A 21374-nucleotide genomic window follows, 5' to 3' on the forward strand; every position below is an offset into this window, starting at 1 on the left:
GACACTTAAATTTGATGAAAAGATGAAGAAAAATGGAGAAAACAACCAACAGACCCGAACGGGTCAAAAAATCGCTTTAATCGGATTAGGTCAACTCAATTGGAGGTTGAAGATGATCCCTGACGTAAGACAAAGCCCATGTGCAGCGAGTGGCATGTATAACGCATGTGGGCTCGTCTGGTGTATGTTTTTGCTCCAGTTTCTTTTGGCATACTTGAAATTTTATTTTTGATTTTTTTAATTTTTTTTTGGAATTTTTAAATTGCATGAAATAGTTGTTTGACATTCATGCATTATTTAGTCATTACTATATGTTAAGCACATGATTTTAGTTATTTTATTTTATGATAAAATATTTTGGATTCTTGGGAGTTTAATAGCAATAGGTACTTTCCCTAAATAGACCTTGATATTTATGTACTCTCAAATTGAACTTTATATGCATAATTGATTTAGTAATTAAAAATAGATTTTAATTAAGTTCAAGACCCAAATTTAAATGCAATATACACTATTTATAAGATCAAATGAGATACATCTAGGTTTAGATCTCAGCTGGAGTGGTCCATTTCATACATTATGGCTAAGTATGCAAACTGAGAATTTTATTCAATTAATGAAAATTTTCAAGTTTGAATAGTTTTTTTATTAATTGATATGTGTTTGGCTATCAAAGAAACTTATTAAAATTAATGAAATATTTTATCATTTTAAAGTTACGGGATAATTATTAAATTATCTTATGCAATGGCCTGCCTAATGAAGGTTAATATGTAAGGTAATTTGTTTTGGAACATAAAGCATTATGATTACGAATGCACCGGTCTAGAAAGTTTATGTACCCAAAGGGGACAGGTTTTTCAAAAATTATGACATTCCCATATTAGCTTTATGTGAAAAGTTCCTATTCACATGTTGCATTCTCTACCCAAAGTGGAGTTTTTGATGATGTAGTAAGACTTTTTGGTAATTGTTAACACATCATGAACTGTTGATATACATTTTATGATATTATCCATTGACTAATATTGCATTTTCGTCTTGAACAGTGACCTTTACTGTCAATAATAATCAAGCTACTATTAAAGTTCTTCATATGTCTAATTATAAGAGATAGAATGAAGATTGTAACTTTGCTTTGGTTATGAGTGAGATAAACATAGCCTTGTATTTTCTAAAGCCTACTGATCTTATTGATGAAAGTATTGTTGAATAAAAAAAACTTTTTGTCAAATGGGAAAGGGTAAGTTGTATGTGTCTATATGCTATTAAAAGGCCAGTTTCTGAACATCTTTTGAGTAGGTTGGATAGCATCAAAATTGATAGAGATCTCTACAATATTGTAGGTAATAAATACTAAAAATGTAGTAAGCTTGAGGTTGGACATTTTATGAGTGAGCTTACAAGTATGAGGTATGACAGGGTAGGTGTTAAAGATTTCATCATGAGAATGGTCCACATTCAAAGTAAATTGGACAAAACTGTCCTCTTTGACAAATTCATTATTCGTCATGCCTTTAATTTTTTACCCATTGAGTTCACTCAGATCAAAACTACCTATAATGTTATGAATAAGGTTTGGAATATTAATGATCTTATCTCAAAATAAGTCTTTGAGGGAAAAAAAACTCAATAAAAAAAAGAATGAAAGTGCTCATCTCACTACCTACTCCAAACCCAATTACGAATGGGAAACTTGGGAGATTTGTTCTTTATGCTCGTAAAAAGTTTAAAACAACAAGGACAGGGTAGTGGTCAAACTAAAAGGATAAAAGGTCTTAAAACTATCATTAAAAAAGACATCAAGTGTTTTCCTTTAAGAAGAAAGGTCACAAGAATATGAGTGCCCTAAATATAAAGCTTGGTTAAAGAAAAAGAATAAATAAAAAGGTAACTCATTAGTTCTCGTTTGTTTTGAATCCTATTTTGTTAATGCCCAATTGAATTTATGGTGGTTTAATAATGGTGCAACTATTCACGTTACTATTACCTTGCAGGGGTTCAAAAGTAAAAGGAATTCAAATGTTATTGGTGAATTTAAACTAGTTGACAATTTATATAAACTGTGTTTAGCCTACAATAATGAATATAGTTACAATAATGTTGAAAAGATAGTGTCTAAAAGATCTTTGATTAAAAAAAACTCTTTTTTATTATGGCATAAAAGGTTAGGTCACATTTCTAGTTGTATACACCCTATTTAGTCTGGAACTCAAACCAATTGGGCCCAAATTCGATCCAAGCCCAATTGTCCAATTTTTTACATTTCTTTTTTATATCTTGTTCGTCTTATTTATTTATCTTTTAGTCTTTTATTTATTTGATTTTAAATTTTTATCATAAATCATGTTAATAAAATTTGTGGAGTAATTTAAGCATTAATCAACTATGATATCGACAATTAAGACTAAAATATGATCTCTTCAAATATTAAAGGAAGGTTGAAAAGAAATTAAATTAGGGAATCAAAGTCATATTTAATTTGAGAAATTTTGAAGGATTCTGAAAATTAAAAAAAATCGAGACAATTTTAGAAATTAATTAAACTGGTTTTAAAGAGAATCAAGAAAAAATCAATTCAAAGTATAATCAAATTTGCAATTTTTCATTCAATGCAAATCCCTAAAAATCCTAGCAGAATGCCCTATATAAACACCAATCAATCACACACAAAGGAAAAAAAAAATAGGGGAGGAGAAAAAGATTATACAAAAACTTTTGAGAGAAAATAAATGAATTTATTTAGCAACCAAGAGGTTTGAAGGTTTAGGTTTGATTTGTTTAGATTTTCTAGAATTAGGATTTGGTGTTTTGGGGTTTGAATTTTTGAAGAGTTTTGTATTTTAGGGATTTCTAGATTTAGTTTTATGGATAATTTGTTGGGTTTCTAGAAAATTTTTTGAAATTTTCAGTGAGGAGTTTAAGCTTCTAACATTGTGTCAAAGAATCTCATTTGTTTTTAAAAATTCTTTGCCAGCTTCTGGGATTTGTTCATTGGTTTTTGGTTACTTATGAATCAGTTAAAGAGAAGACAGAAGAATAACCATTTTAGAAAAAGAGGCATACTCAAGCACTTTTAAAGAAAAGCATGAAATTTGAGTTTTTATAATAACCTAATATGATGCCATTTTAAAACTCTTTAAGGCACCCAACTGCACCTAACCCTCAGCACAACCCGATTTTGACCCATTCCTTGTCTGCTGCATTGAGTTGAGTTGTGTCGGAAGTCGAGTTTCGAGTTGCTCAAGTTGATTTGTGCTTGTAGTTGCCCTTTTTAACTGCCAAGCTAAGCAAACTACAGGTAATTTTGCTTTTCTTTATATGCCATTTTATTTATTTATTTGTCTATTATTTTTAGTATTCTTATAAAAAATTTTTTTTTTATATAACAAAATAAAAATTTAAATAAAAGCCTTACTAGCATATTGAAAGGCAATTATTTTTTTTAAAAAATAGGGTTTTACCAACATATTGAAAAACTTTATAATTTTTTTTTAATTTCAAAAAAACTAAAAATAAAAATTCTTACCAACATATTGAAGGGCCAATATTTTATTTTCAAAATAAAGTTTTATTAACATATTGGAAAGTCTTATAATTTCTTTAAAAAATCAAGTTTTTAAAAAATAAAATAATAAAATAATAATTTTTATTTTTTTGCATAAAATTCTACCAATAGATTGGATGATAAATTTCAACAAAAAGTCTTACCAATAGATTAAAGGACATTTTTTTACTATAAACTATGTTTATAGATATATATATATATATATATATATTTAGAAGCAAAATTAAGTGAATCTGATGAATGAGCCTTTTTAAAGCGTGACAAATAGTCTCTTTGAATACTCTTGAGATAAGAAAATATTCTTAAATTATTACCAACATATTAGAGTAATTTAAGGAAAATTTTTAATATTAAATTATTTGGTAAATTTTAAATATGTTTTAAAGCTTTGATAACTTAAAATTAGACTAGTACCATCTTTCGGATGGATGCTGTGAGGGTGTCATAACTTTTCTTACGTATAACCGTATTTTTGGACTTAAATTTTAGTTTTATGAACTAAAATCTACTATTTAAAGATACCTAAATTAATCTTGAAACTCATCTTTAAATGAAATAGATTTTGTTAGGTGACTAATCACACCTTAACAAAAAAGATTGGTGGTGACTCCTTTAGTTCATGTTTAGCAATAGGTTCACAGATCTATACATTATAACAATTTGGTAACTCTATTAGAAAGATTGAGAGTCAGGTTAGTAAATGATTTCTTGTTATCCAAGCCTAACCTAATAAATTTAAGATTTTTTTTCTCTTGCTTGTATTTTATTTATTTGTTCATTTATTCATTTTATATACCTGTTATTTATTTGCATATGCATAACATACACCTGAGTTCTGTCCTTTAGAAGGGAGTAAAGTACTTATGCCTTTGTGAGATTTCATGTCTCCGCATGGGCTAATGAAAAACTCTCATTCAAATTGAATCTTTTTTGCTTGTAGCCTATAATAGGTGAAGATTGGGGTGCCTCACTAGTCTGTGATGGACAATAATGTGAAGAACAATTTGGAAACTTGTAGAGTCAACCCCAAACCACATATAGTGAGCCGTAATAAATTTAACCCATAGGTAGAGTCATGTCTTTCTTTTTTATAAAAATAATCCAAATTAGGTCACATACATTTTGAGTTATACACTAACTTTTTTTGTTTTTTGTTTTCTTTTTCTTTATATTGGATGCTAACTTTGTTCTTATTTGTTATTTCTTAAGGTTTACAATTATTTATTTATTATTTGTTTGTTTATTTGTTTTCATTCATTTCATGCATGTTGCTTATTCATATATCATTATCATTCATTCATCATGTCATTGCAAAATAGAAATCTTTTGCTTACATAGGGTCGCAATTCAAAATATATATGGGTGATCAATTAGAAGTATAGATCCAGGCCTTAGAACTTAACCAAAAGAAATTTGGGCATAACTTGCTTGAAATAAAAATACAATTTACTAAACTGGTAGAAAGGGTTAAAAATCTTGATGTTGTCCATTCTAAAAAATCCTCATCACCTCTAATTCGTATGTGCATTAAACAGCCATTTTATTAGGATAAAAAAGCTACTCACAATACAAATGTTGGTCTAAATCATGCCAATACATCTGATAGCCTAAAAAAAAAAATCAAGTCAGAGAAAAAGTAAAAGAGATAAGGCCTTCTAACCTTACGTTGATTTTGCATATAGCTCATACCTAAATCCTTAATCAGTTATTCCTAAAAAACCTCTTTTGGTATCCCAAACAAGACTTATTCCTATTTAACCTCCATAGATTGGCCCATACCTATATACTTTCCCGATTATGAATTATGCTTTTTAACACCCTAGTACTTATCAATCCATCCAATAGCCAAGTTTCCTAATGAATCATTTGGCATATACACCTAGTTCTACTCTAAGATCTACACCTTTAAATTAAATAGCTATTTAATCTAAAAAATTATTGAGTAAAAAGAAGGAGAGAGCCCTCATTGATCCAAACCTTGTGAGTTACACTGAATTATTTTTACTACTCTTTGAAAGTTATCTAATCGTACCAATTTCTCTAGAGCCATTAAAACCTCCTTATCCTAAATGATTTGATGTTGAGACTCAGTGTGATTATCATTTTGGGAATATAAGCCATTCGACAGAAAATTTTTTACTTTCAAACATAAGGTATATGGTTTAATTAGAATTGGTGCATTTAGTTTTGTGGATAAAAGAAAGCCCAAAATTATTAAAAGGTCATTGCCTAATCATAGCAGTTGAAAAACTTATCCATAATAGTACCAAGATTTTGAAGCTGAAAGATAAAACCATGAAATAGATTTTAAGATTTTTTTAAGAATGTTTTTAGGTGTTCTTGTTAGAACAATTTTTAATTAAAGATTTTTTTCTTTCTTATTATGTGATGACACTTAATGCATGCATGCATACATCAATTTATTCATATATAATTTTTTTTTGCATAAATTTACAATAAATATTATCCTAATTCTTAATTATGGTAGTAAAGATTCAAAAGCCTGATCATTAAGGTAATTTACTTATTACTCATAGAGCTAGAACAATATAGTTGAATTGAGAAATTTGAGAAAGCTCAAGATAAAATGAGAGGAGATCTAGCCCAAATAATGAAAATGTTGAATAAAGAGAAAAAAAGTGGAGAAAGCCCATGTACAAGCATATTAAAGGGCATAATCATAATAAGTACCTTTTTTTTTGGGCATACTCTCATCTTGGAATACCTTCAGTAGCCATACAAAGATAGCCTCAAGGATATACTATTTTTGGTGGAGATAAATCTAATCCAACCTAAGTTTTTGGTGATTTTGAAGAGTTAAAAAGATTGAAAGGAAGTTCATTTAAAACAATAGAAGGCTCAAAAGAAGATAGATCTCATAAAGGAGAAGTTTTGAGCTATTAAAGGAATAGATTTTTATAGATCTATGGATGTATCAGAGCTTTGCTTGGTGCCAAATGTAATTGTCTTATTTAAGTTCAAGGTCTTAGAATTTAAAAAATATGATGAAACTAAATGCCCAATGATCTATGTTACTATGTACTATAAAAAGATGGCTATTCATGTCTATGATGACAAACTCTTGATTCATGTATTTCAAGATAGTCTTACGGGATCTGTTACTGAATGATATGCTCAGTTGGACAGAACTCGAATCACTTTGCAGAAAAAAATTAGCGAGAGCATTCATAACTCAATGAAAGTACATTGTAAAGTTAGCTCCAGATTGATTGTCTTTGTAAAGCATAGAGAAAAAAGATGTTGAAAGCTTCAAAGAATATGCTTAAAGGTGGAAGAATGTTGTTGCCCATGTTTAACTTTCTTTAATAGAAAAGAAACTATAGTCTTATTTATAAATACTTTTAAAGTTTTATACTATGAAAGAATGATTGAAAATGTGACAAAAAATCTTACTGATATTGTCATATCAGGAGAGATAATAGAGAATGTTGTAAAAAGTGAAAAACTAATTGAGGATAATACATATGGCATGAACGATGTAGGTTTATCAAGAATGGAAAAAGAAAATGTTCAAGTTGAAATGTATGAAAAGAAACGGGTTGGAGATTTTACCCCACACTATCTTTATTCGATGTATCAACCCTATTACCCTACTATAAATAACTTTTCTCAATATCTTTATTTTTACTAGCCATCTCAATAATTAGTTCCTCATCCAAGTCCCTATCCACAATCTGCTACTTGACCTTTGAATGGTCAAAGAAGATCATGAAACATTCTATAAAAATCTCAATTTCAAATTTTGATATTTTACCTTTATTAGAAAAGTACTAGTGCCTTACCCTAATACCTTTGAAAGCAATTCTGAATCTATTATCCTAGAGTTACGATTCAAATGGTAAATATAATTATCACTTGGATGCAATTAGGCACTTGATTGAAAAATACAGGCAGTTAAAAGAAAAGATTGAAAGTCTTATCTATAGTGACACTTTGACCCAAGAGCTTTTTGAGTAATAAAAAGTTGCTTTATCATAGGTTGATTGTTCTTTATGTATTGATTTCTTGAACATGAAGTCATTGGTTTCCGATGAGTTTTGATTGTTTGAGTTATGATAAATGCATGTGAAAAAATCTACAAAATTTGGTTATTATTATTAAGAATGAGCATTTTAAGCCATTTTCCTAAATATTTTATTCTTTTCAATTAAAAGATTAAAAACCTTGAGAATTTCTAAGGATGAAAGTTTTAGAACCTTATCCCATTTTACCATGATGAACCTTAAAAATTATTGATCTTCATTTGGGCTATGGTAATATGATGGTCGATTAATTTGTAAAATCTTTTAAGGCATTCTCTTAAGGTTTTTAGATTTTGGTGATTTAATAAATGTTAAGGTTATTTTAAACACGTCACCATCTAAATTCTTTGAGCCATATTTTGTCAATTTGTTTAGTATTCTAACTTGTTCTACATTTATTTTCTTTTTGAATCAGTTGCCAAGTGATCCTCTGTACTCATTTTAAGGTAAATTTATTAAAAAAGTCAAATTTGCTTGATGTCCCAAATAACCTTTTTGATCATTCTGATTGATGAATATTTAGATGGCTTGTTATCAAAATGCATGTGTTAAAAAAAGCAAAAAAAAAAAAAAGTTGATTGTGAAATCATGCATATGAGGCATTTAAATAAATCTAAAGTCAATCAAAAAGCAAGTTGTCTCCTGAAAACTGCTTTTCAATAAGTATTCATACTTGAAATGAAAAAGATCAACTTTTAAATTTCCTTCACAAAAGAAAAAAAATCCATTTGTCACCTTTTTAAGCCTATTGATTATTTTTTCTAAATGAACCTTAACCAAAGATCACACTCCAAATTTAGGGGTAAGTTCAAGAATAAAAGGGATGTCACTAAGATGTCAAGTGATCTTATGCTGAAGGTTAGAAAATAATGTTTTATGTTAAGGAGCAAGCTTGAAAAAAGATAAGTTTAAAAAATTTTGAACTCATGCAAGATAAAAAAAGAATGGAAGAAAAAAAGTGAAAAATGAAAAGGCATGTTTTAAGAAAAGGAAAGATATCTTTGGAAAAAAAATGATCCTTGGTTTGATCACCTGTAAATATATTTTTGAGCCTATTTACCTTTCTTTCAAAACCCAAAACTGCCAGCCTATGTTATGTCATTTAAAAAGTCTATTTTGATCAATTGTGGATATCTAAATTGAAGAGCTTTTTCTTAGGAAATCACCATCACTTTTTGATTTTTAATGAATTTTGAATGCTCAAATGCATAATAGAATATTTAAAAAAAGAAAAAAAATAAAAAATGAAACTCAAGGGTGAAAGCTCAAAAGGATAGTCTAAAATAAGATTGAAACTTTAAAAGCAACTTATGACTTTTCATATAGCACCAATGAGATTTTTTTTTTAAAAGCCCAAAGAGATTGATCTCACTATGAAGATTCCTTTTAAAATTTAGGTCTTGTTCCTTTTTTAAACCTAAAATTTTGAGCCTGACATAGTTGGTTTTGATGTTTATTAAAATACCACATATCAAGAATTGAAAAGAATATCAAAAGAGATTGCACTTTAAAAGACTATTTTCAATTGTGAGCTCAGATGAAAGGATGAAGTTCCTATTCTCATTTAGTGGCCAAATTTTGTTGGTAATTAAGATCTTTTTTGATGTGCCAAACCATTGCTTCTTTTTGGAAAGTCCTAAGTTATGATTCATCATCCTCATTCTTGGTAGTAATCACTAATTTTTAAGAGATTTGATCATATATGAAAGAGAGTTGTGTGGGGTGATTTCCATTGCTATTCTTGGAAAGTTTCGAGAAATGTTCAAAATGTATTGAATCTTAATATTCGTGGTGGGAGATAGGTGAATGCTATAAGAAACCTTTCTGGGCCAAGAAAATGCCAAATGCAAATGATGATATTGAAACAACTCACTAGACAAGAAGAATGGTTTTCAAGAATGAGAATGTTGAGAATGTTTACTTTGGTGCGTGAAAGAACTTGTTAACTAATTCAGAGGCTATGTCATGGAAAGACAAAAAGAAAAAAAGTTTCGAGAATCCTACTACCACAATTAAGGACATTTGGTATAAAATTAATGCATTGCATTCATTGCATTTCATACATTATATGTATCATATCCATTTTATATGTTGCATTCATATTTTTCAAAAGAAAAAGACAACTTAAATTTTTGATAAAAAAACTTTGATCAAATAAAATTTTACCTCACGGTATATTTGTTAAAACTTTTGAGTATCAATCTTAAAAACCTTTGAGTAATTTTTTTTAAAACCTTTAGGTACATCTTCAAAATTGTTAAACATTTTTAAAGTCCTCTAAGCTAGATCTATAAGACCTTCGGGCATGATCCTAAAAACCTCTAAATATGCCTTTTTTGTAAAAGTGGTTGAATATTTGTTTTAAAATAGCTTTTTTGAAGTTTGATTTGTAAGACCTCTGAGCGTAATCTCTAAGTCTTCTAGGCAATATTTGTATGTTTTTCAAGTTGAATCTATTTTAGAGTCAAGATATGTAAGTTCTCTCGGTGTAATCTTTAAGTCTTTCGAGTAAGATTTGTAAGTCTTACGAGTTGAATCTATTTTAGAGTTAAGATTTATAAGACCTCAAAGTGTAATATTTAAGTCCTTTGGGTAAGATTTGTAAGTCTTTCGAGCTGAATCTATTTTAAAGTAGAGATTTATAAGATATCCAAGCATAATTTTTAAGTCCTCTGGGTAAGATTCGTAAGTTTTTTGAGTTGAATCTATTTTAAAGTTGAGATTTGTAAGACCTAGCAAGATTTATAAGTCTTCTGACCTGAATCTATTTTAAAGTCAAGATTTATGAAACTTCTGAGCATAATCTCTAAGTTTTTCGAGCAATATTCGTAAATCTTACGAGCTGAATCTAATTTAGAGTTAAAATTTGTAAGACTTCCAAGCATAATCTCTAAGTCCTCTAAGTAAGATTCATAAGTTTTCTGAGTTGAATCTATTTTAGAGTCGAAAATTGTAAGACCTTTGAATGTAATCTCTAATACCTCCTGATGTAGTCTCCAAGTCCTCTAGGCATAATCTATAACACCTCTGGGCATGATATTTTAAAATTTTTAGGTACCTTTTTTTTAAAAGTTGTGTAACTTTTGTTTAAAGGAGCATATTTTAATGAATGATTTGTAAGACCTTTAAACTTAATCTTCAAGTTCTTTCGACACAATCTATAAGACTCATGGGCATGATTGTCAAAACCTTTGTATGTTATCCTTAATTTTTTAAAAAATCGTGTGCCTTTATTTTCGAAAGAGCCTTTTAAAAAAAAAGTTGAATAATTGGGTTTAGATGTAATGGTTATATCTTTGCACAATTCCTATTTCACAAAAACTATACAAAGAGGGGTAGTTAAAGACACCATCTTTAGTCTAGGGTTCAAACCAATTCGTCTAGATCCAATCTAAGCTCAATTGTCTAATTTTTTACATTTCTTTTTTTATATCTTGTTTATTTTGTTTATTTATCTTTTAGTCTTTTATTTATCTAGTTTTAGATTTTTATCATAAATTATATCAATAAAATTTGTGGAGTAATTTAAGTATTAATCAATGATGATATTAGCAATTAAGACTAAAACATGATCTTTTCTAATATTAAAGAAAGATTAAAAAGAAATCAAATCAGGAAATCAAAGTCAGATTTAATTTGAAAAATTTTGAGAGATTCTTAAAATCAAGAAAAATTGAGATAATTTCAAAAATTAATTAAATTGGTTTTAAAAAGAATAAAAAAAATCAAGTCAGAGCATAATTAGATTTGCAATCTTTTTCTTTCAATACAAATCCCTAAAATTCCTAGTAGAAAGCTTTATATAAACACCAATTAATTGCACACAAAGAGAAACAAAAAAAAAAGAGAGGAAGAAAATGATTATACAGAAAATCTTGAGAGAAAATAGATAAATTTGTTTAGCAACTAAGAGGTTTAGGTTTTGGATTTGATTTGTTTAGATTTTTTGAAATTGGGATTTGGTGTTTTTGGGTTTGAATTTCTGTAAGGATTAGCATTATAGGGATTTCTTGGTTTAGTTTTATGGACAATTTGTTGGGTTTCTAGAAAATTTTTTAAATTTTTTGATGAAGAGTTGAAGCTTCTGGCGTTGATGTCAAAGAATCTCGTCGATTTCTGAAAATTCTTTGTTGGCTTCTGGGATTTATTCACCGATTTTTTGGCACCTATGAATTAGTTAGAAAAAAGCCAAAAGAATAAACATTTTAAAAAGAAAGGCATACTCAAGCATTTTTAAAGAAAAAGCTTGAAATTTGAGTTTTTATAATAACCCAATATGACGCCATTTTAAAACTCTTAAAGGCACCCAAGTCCACGTGTTTTACCATACCTGCACCCTACCCTTAGCGCAACCCAGTTTTGACCCACTCTCTATCTGCTGTACTGAGTCGAGCCACATTGGAAGCCAAGTTTTGAGTCGCTCGAGTTGATTTCTGCTTGTAGGCGCCCTCTTCAGCCGGTAAGGCAAGCCATTTGCAAGTAATTTTGTTTTTCTTTATGTGTTATTTCATTTACTTATTCATTTATTTAGTTGTCTATTATTTTTAGTATCCTTTTAAAAAGCATTTTTTATATAACAAAATAAAAATTTAAATAAAAGCCTTACTAACAGATTGAAAAGCAATAATTTTTTTAAAAATAGGGTTTTACTAATATATTGAAAAAACTTATAACTTTTTTTTATTTCAAAAAAACTAAAAATAAAAAGTCTTACCAATAGATTGGAGAGCTAATATTTTATTTTCAAAATAAGGTTTTACCAACATATCGAAAAGCCTTATAATTTTTTAAAAAAATCAAGTTTTAAAAAATATAAAATAATAAATAATATCTCCTATCTTTTGCATAAAATCCTACTAACAGATTGAAGGATAATTTTCAACAAAAAATCTTACCAACAGAGTGGATGATTTTTTTTATTATAAACTATATTTATATATATTTATTTCTAGAAGCAAAATTAAGTGAATTCGATAACGAAGCCTCTTCGAAGTGTGATAAATAGTCTCCTTGAATATTCATAGGGTGAGAAAATATTCTTATATTATTTCCAATATATTAGAGTAATTTAAGAAAAATTTTTAATATTAAATTATTTGATAAATTTTAAATATGTTTTAAGGCTTAGATAACTTGAAATCAGATTAATACTATATTTTGGGTGGGTGTTGTGAGGGTGCTATAATCTTTCTTATACACAACTGTAATCTCGAACCTAAATTTTGGTTTCATGACTTAGAATCTACTATTTAAAGATATCTAAGTTAATCTTGAGACTTTTTTTTAAATGAGACAAATTTTATTAGGTAATCAATCACACCTTAACAAAAAAGATTGATGACGACTCATTTAGTCCATGTCTAGCGATAGGTCTATAGATCTATACGTTATGACACTAGTGAAAGATTACAAAGATTGATAAAATATGTATTTTACCTTATTTGATTTTGAAAAGTTTGACACTTATGTTCATTGCATAAGATGTAAGACTAAGAAAAAATAGGCAACTTTTAATTCTAACATTTTGAAAATTGTACACACTGATATTAGTGGACTTCTTACATCTACTTTATGTGGTCACAAGTATTTTGATACTTTTATTGATGACTTTTCTCATTATGGATATCTTTACCTAATTGATGAAGAATCCAATGCTTTTGAAAAGTTTAAAAATTTCAAAACTGAGGTAGAGAAATAATTAGAGAAAGTCATCAAAGTCATTAGGTCTGACCAATGTGGTGAATATTATGGTAGATATAGAGAAACTAGACATCACATGAGACAATTTGCCAAATACTTACAAGAGTATGGGATTGTTGCCCAATATACTATACTTGGTAGTCTTGAAGAAAATGGTGTGGCCAAAAGGTGGAATCACACCCTTAGGGATATAATGAGGAGAATGATAAGTGGAACCAATCTTTCTGAATCAGTGTTATCTCTTCATTTGATTTTGTTGAGAACATCATGGATCAATGTATATACCAGAAGGTTAGTGGGAGTAAGATCATCTTTATGATTTTGTATGTTGATGATATTCTGCTTGCAACCAATCATATGGGCTTGTTATATAAGATAAAACAATTTATCTTTTAATATTTTGATATGAAGGATATGGGTGAGGCATCATATGTCATTAGCATTAAGATACATAAAGATAGATCTCAATACATATTAGGTTTGTCCTAGGAAGCCTATATCAATAAAATTTTTAGAGATTTCGAATGAAAGATTGTTCACCGTTTATAGCACCTATCATAAAAGGCGACAAGTTTAGCTTAAACCAATATCCAAAGAACAATCTTGAAAGGGAAAAAATGAAAAACATTTCTTATACTTCAGCTATTGGAAGCCTTATGCATACTCAAGTCTAACATTGCTTTTGCTATTGGAAAGTTGGGAAAATATGAGAGTAATCCTGGTTTAGACCATTAACGAGTTGTATAGAAAGTTATAAGGTACCTTCAAGGAACCAACGATCGCATACTTACATATAAATGTTCAAATGATTTGAAAGTCATTAGATAGTCAAATTTTGAATTTTGTTGGTTGTGTTGATTACCGTAAATCAATATCTGGACATATCTTTATGCTTGCTAGAGGAGCTATATCTTAGAAAAGTATAAAGAATTTTTAGTTGCTACTTCTACCATGGGGGTAGAGTTCATTTCTTGTTTTAAGGTGACATTACAGGGTATTTGGATTAAGAGTTTATCTTTGGACTTTAAATTGTAGATTCAATCTCTAAGCCATTAAAGATTTATTGTGACAATTCAACTGCTAAATTCTTTGCTATGAATAATAAGAGTGGAAGTTGAAGTAAACACATCGATATAAAATACTTAGCCTCGAAAGAGAGTGTTGAAGCAAATGAGGTGCTTGTTGAACACATTAGTACTAAATTGATAACTGTAGATCTTTTGATGAAATGCATGCCACCAAAGTTGTTCAAGGATCATGTAATGCAAATGGGACTTATTTAAGTTCAGTTTGTTCCTATTTGACTTGATGTATTTTGAAACTCTAAATGATTAATTTATATTCTCCTTTAAGTTTTTTGTATACATATCTGTTTAAGAATGACAAACATCTTGTAAGCACCTAGAATAAACATTTTAGGCTTATTCATAAAGTATAAAGTACCACATATATGGTTTATTTGGAAAGGGAGATTATTTATAATACAAGGAAGATAATACTCGTTTGAAGAAGATCTACCTTCAAGTTTCATGTAATTTATCTTTTCATTTAAGTATGAAAATTTTAGAATACCACGTTATAAGTATTAAGATGAAAATGTTCGAACCAAGTGAAAGAATATTAGATATTTATCTTTTAAATTTATTGAATTTAAAAAATACCTAATATCTATGTGAAAAGATTATTTTTATCCTTTAATATCTTATATGATTCATCATTATTTGTGGTGTAAGTGGTAACTGTCTCTTAAATAGGAAGAGTTTATAAATAATTACCCATCACACCCCTAATCTATATAATTAAAAATATGTTTAGTACCATCTAGCGTGGTTATTGTAGATTAGAAGACTTAAGGGTTTTGACTTCGTAAGGCTATAACTAGAGGTACACTTTCTATTTCTTCTGTTTACTTTGTACACATTTTAATTAATAGGTTTACAATGATCACAAACAATAACAAATAAGATCATATATTGATCTTTTCGGCCCTTCTATAATTGGCTTAGCTAACTACCAAATACCTTGTTTAATTTATTGAATATCTAACCAATCTCTCTTTTTTATGTCAACATTCAAGAGAAAGTAAAACATACAATATTCAAAAGCTAGTAAATCTCCTAATATATATATATATGATTACAACTTTGCATCTAACCTAGTTCAGCATTCCTTTCTATGGCGGTTTTCTCTAACTAACCTGTAAGAAAATCATTCTACTATTTAGGGATTCAAATAACAGTTTAATAGCGGAATAGTGACCGTAAAATTATGGTAACGCCACCTTCCGCCACCGTAATTAGATAAAAATGGTTGAAAAATTCATTTACAGCAAAACGATAGTAACGGCTATAAAATAACAGCATAACGGGCAATAGCAGCAATAATGGACTGTTATTGTCGTTATTCCATTTTTTTACTCACGGATCTAATAGTTCAAAAAAAAAATAAAATTTTAAGTTTGCAGAATAAAACAATAAACCTACAAAAGTAAAAGTAAAAGCCAAAGCAAAAAGAAAAAAGCTCATAATCTCAGATCTTTATCATCAAAATAAATTTAAAAACGAGCTAGAAAACAGATCAATTATTTCAAGTTTCAACCATTCAATCGGTATTTTCGGCATTCAAATTCAAATCAACCTCAAGTTTTCAATCAACATTCAAGATCAAATAAGGTAAGACAAGAAAGTTAAATTACCTTTTTTTTTGTAAAATTTTTGTAAAATGATCTGTTGTGAGAGTTTGAAAGACCAACGAGGTATCCGTAAATACTAGGTAAGTCAGTAAGTGATAATGATAAAGGGATGCGAGAGAAAATGAGAGATGAAAAAAAAAAGAGATAAGAAGAAAAATTCTGGAAAGCCAAAGAAGGTAGCACGAAGAAGAAGATGAACAGAAGAGAGTATTAGAGTTTTTAGAAGGGTCTGCCGTTTGCTAGAAAAAATTAAACAAATTTGGGATATTAGGCACGTGGGGAGAGATTGGATGGGGTAGGGAGGGATTGGGTGTGGTGGGACGTTGGGGGGAAGGTGTGGTGGGATGTTGGGGGAAAGGTGGAGATGGATTGGATGGGGGTGGGGAAAGATTAGGTGTGGTGGGGTGTTTGGAGGGTGGGATTGAGTTTTTTTATTTAATTTTGTAATTAATTTTTGAAAATTTTTTAGATAAAATTTAATTAGTGTTTTTAAAAATTTATAATTAAAAAAAAGAGATTAATAATTTAATATAATATATAGAGATTTTAAATGAAAAATTTTGATAAGTTTTTTTTTGTATAAGTTAGATGAAAAATAATTAAAATTAAATATTATATTTTGATTGTGTTATATATTAATTTATAATTTTTTATCTGAATTTTAATATTTTTTTGTTGTTTTGATATTTATATTATTGTCAATTCTTTTGATATTAGATTAATTCCTGTTATTTTTGTGTAATTATTGAAGATTGTGTTTATTATATAATTATTAAAAGTTGTTTGTGATAAAAATTTTTTTATATAAATTAGTGTATCAAAAAAATTAAGTTACTTAATAAATTTAGCATTTTATTATCTATTACTCTTATTAAGATTAAAAACTAAAAAAATAAAAAAAATATAGGTTTGAAAATTTTATTAAAATATAAGTTTGAAAACTTTTAATTTTTGAAATTTTTTTAGATAAAATCTAATTAGAGGGATTGAAGATTTATAATTAAAAAAAATTAAGAGATTAATAATTTAATATGATATACATAGAGATTATAGATGAAAATTATTGATAAATTTTTTTATATAAGTTAGACGAAAATTAATTAAAATTAAATATTATATTTTGATTGTGTTAGATATTAATTTATAATTTTGTATATGAAATTTAATAATCTTTTTTGTTGTTTTGATATTTATATTGTTGTCAATTCTTTTGATATTAGATTAATTCTTATTATTTTTGTGTAATTATTGAAATTGTATTTATTATATAATTATTTGAAGTTATTTGTGATAAAAAAATTAATATCAATTAGTATATCAAAAAGATTAAGTTATTTAATAATATTCTTAAGATTAAAAACTAAAAATTAAAAAATTTAGCGTAAAATCAATTTTTAATGATGTAATAAGTAATATTAATATTTCTAAATATAAATTTATTTTATTTTTATACAAAATAGTAAGTATGTCACCACGTGAAGAGATCCCGAGTAAAGGAGTAGAGGGCACCAAATGATGATATAGGTTGGCATTTTGAAACACTTGTGCCAAATACAAGACGAAATGTTTCATGTAAACTTTGTGGTAAAGTTGTAAAATGAGGAATAACACGTTTCAAAGAACACATTGCTCATAAAATTGGCAATGTTGCACCATGCCCTAACGTTACTGGTATGTTATGTTTTTTTAATTCCTTTGAAAATATTATTGTTAATTTCTTAATAAAAATTATAAAATTACATAAGCATGTGCAACTAATTTTCTCTTTTTTTTTTTTAACTATATCATTAATAGGTATAGTAAGAGAAAGTATGATGAAACTCCTTTAAGAAAGCAAATAAAAAAAAGCTAACAACAAAAGGAGAAAAAATGAATTTTTATCACAGTTAAGAAGGGAAGATGATTATGAAAGATTTATTGATGAAGACATCGCTACTAGACAAGCCGTACAAGATAGTATCCAATCACAACATGAGTGGCACAGAAGATAAGAATTCAGACAAAGAACTAGTGGTTAGAGTAACATATATGAAGAAGGACGAAGCTCTCATGGTTCAGTTGCTGCATATTTTGAAGAAAGAATAAGGAAATCAACTCCAAATGAGCCTGAATTTTCATTAAAGGGAGCTATTCCTGAATTGGTTAGAAGTAAAAGTTCAAGACAACCAAAAGTAAATGATTCATTTCTAAAGATATTAAGAAGAAAAATGGGTGAATCAGTATCAAAATTTTTGATATATGATCGATTTCCTTTTCAATTAGCAAATTCTCCCTGGTTGCATAATTTGATTTCTATGGCAACAAAAGTTGGCCAACATGTAAGACGTCCAACACGTTATGAGGTCTTAGATGTGTATTTAAAGTTTGAGTATCAACAAGTTCATGAATGGGTTAATAGATTAAAAGCTTATTAGAATGAATTGGGTGTCACTTTGATGTGTGATGGTTGGACCAATAGTTTGAATCAAATGCATATAATTAATTTCCTTGTTTACTGTAGTAAAGGGACCATTTTTTGAAAATCTGTAGATGTCTCAAGTGTTCGTAGTAGAGATACAAACTTTTACTACAAATTATTAGATGAAGTTGTGGACGAAATTGGAGAAAAATATATTGTTCAAATAGTCACTGATAACGAGGCAGCACTTAAGGCCGTAGGAAAAAGACTAATGAAGAAGAGAAAACATTTGTATTGGACAGCATGTTTAGCTAATTGTTTGGACTTGTGCCTTAAAGATATTGGGAAGAAAAAAATGTGGCAAAGGTTTTGGATGATGCAAAGAAAATGACTTGTTTTATATACAATCACATTTGGACTGTTAATTTGATGAAGAAATATACACAAGGGAAGCAAATACTTCGTCCTGCTCTTACCCGATTTGCCATTCATTTCATACAATTAGAAGAAATAATGAGGCAAAAGCAAAGTTTGAGAGAGATGTTCAATTCAAAGGTTAGTACTTAGTAATTAGTACAACTATTTAAATCTAGCATCTTTTTATTATATCATTGTTTTAAAGTATTAATTTAAAATATATTACTCTAAAAATTTATTGATGAATTTATAAGAATTTAAAGATTCAAAATAGGGACAACAAAAATCAGGACCTGTTTATGAAGCCAAAAAAATAATTTTAGGAAAAGAATTTTGAAAAAAAGCAGGCGATATAATAAAAGTTTATGAGCATTTTGTAAAAGTGTTGCGCCTTGTGGATGGTGATGAAAAACCAACAATAGGCTTTATTTACGCGGCTGTGGATAGAGCTAAACAAGTAATTCAGCAAACTTGTCGTTATTTTGCTGAATATGAAAAGATTATTGATAATAGTAGAGTTTCATGCACTCTGACTTGCATTTAGCTGGTAAGTAAACCAAGAATATAGATGGTATTTAAAAAATATGTTTATTTTTTATACTTAAATTGCTTATATATTTATTTTTTATTATTTTAATATAATATTGTTATAAATTATGTTTAGGTTACTATCTAAATCCACAATTTCAATTTGGAGTGGAACATTCTGCAAATGTATTTAAAGAAATATTATAAGGTATAAAAGCAGTTATTGAAAGATTAGAACTTTCGATAGATACTCAAATTAGAATGATTAATCAGGTTAGTATTTAATACTATTTTATAACTTTAACATTTATTTTATGTATTAAAAATTAAATTATTTTTTATTTATTCATTTATTATTGTATTTTCAATTGATGTAGTTGTTATTATTTCGAGACAAGCATGAAACATTTGGTAATCCATAAGCACAAAGAGCTTGGAAGCAAATGAATCTAGGTAAAATTAAGTTAAATAATTATAATTTATTTATATTATTTAATTATATAGCCCATTGAAATTTAATTTAAATAATTTTATACAGCTGAGTGGTGGATGATATATGGCACTTGTGTTCCTGAATTACAAAAACTAGCAATCAAAGTGCTTAGTCAAACAACATCTGCATCAACTTGTGAACGTAATTGGAGCACATTTAGCTATATTCACACCAAAGCAAGAAACAGATTAAAGTTTGAAAGACTCCAGAAACTTGTATATACCTATTATAACATGAGGTTGAAGATGAGACATCAAAAAAGAATGAGCATTGATGAAATAAATAATAGTTTTAATCCTATTAGCCTTGACCATATTTTTGAAGATGATGATCCACTAATAGAATGGCTGCAAGTGAAAAAAAATCCTTTATTAGATGGTCAAAACTCTGATTGATTGCCTGCAGATAATTCTGATAATGAAATGAATGTTGAACGATCATGTCAATCTCAAGAAAGGAATGTGTCTCATTTAAGTTCAAGTCCAACACCAAGTCAGAGTGATGATGGTGGTGGTTTAAGTCTAGATGATGATGGTGATAGAGATGGTGATGGTGATGGTGCGAATTTTGGTGATAATATGGATGCAAATCGACCTTACAGCCCACTTGGAGGAGAATTTGGGCTTGCAGCTACTGGTGGACTTTTCATTAATATGGCAGAATACGGAGGAAATTCATTTGCTGAATCTAGTGAGGGTCAAAGTGCACGTACAGCTCGATCAAAAGGAAAAGCGAAAAAGCACCACTATGATATTTCTAGAGGTTCTTCATCTTCAGGTGAAAGACCAAATTCTAGTAACTTTGAGTATAGTGAATCTTCTGCTAGTACTCAAAGACATTACTATCCATCAGAACAACTTAATTTTCGACCTCCTCATAGTTATCCACCTCCATATGGTTATTATCCACCTCAAATGTATCCGCCACCTCCTTAAATATATCTTCCACCTCAAATGTATCAGTTACCACAAATGTACCCTCCACCACAAATGGATCATCCTCAAATACATCCTCCATCTCAAAAGTATCAAGAACAAAGGCCTCAAGGATGGAGATGGAGTCAACTTAGCTCTCAAAGTGAAGATAGAGAATCTGATCCTCCTTGTCATTCTACCATGTGGTAAAATTGAAATATATATCAATAATTGTAGTTGATGGAATTTGAAATTATTATATTTTTAAGTTTGTAATTTTATTAAATTAAATGCTTGGTATTTAACATATTATGTTTTGTTAATATTTGATTTGTCTAGAATTATTATTGAATATGAACTTGGCCAAGAAAAATTTTATGGATAAACCAAATATGAATGCTTTTTATAATCTAAATAAAATTGTGAATAATTTTTTTAGAAAATAAAAACATAGAGTGTCATAAACTATTTTTAAAATCACTGAATAAGAGTTTTTATAATTATAATTATAATTATTACATTTTATAATAAATTGTGCAAAAAAAAAAAATTACGACCGTGATGACCTCAGTGACCGCAATTATCTCCATTATATCCGAAAAAGCGACAAATGCTACACGA

The sequence above is a fragment of the Durio zibethinus genome, chromosome 1, assembly GCF_047325235.1.
Source record: "Durio zibethinus cultivar Kanyao isolate XHJ-2024 chromosome 1, ASM4732523v1, whole genome shotgun sequence".
In the NCBI taxonomy this organism is placed as follows: Eukaryota; Viridiplantae; Streptophyta; class Magnoliopsida; order Malvales; family Malvaceae; genus Durio; species Durio zibethinus.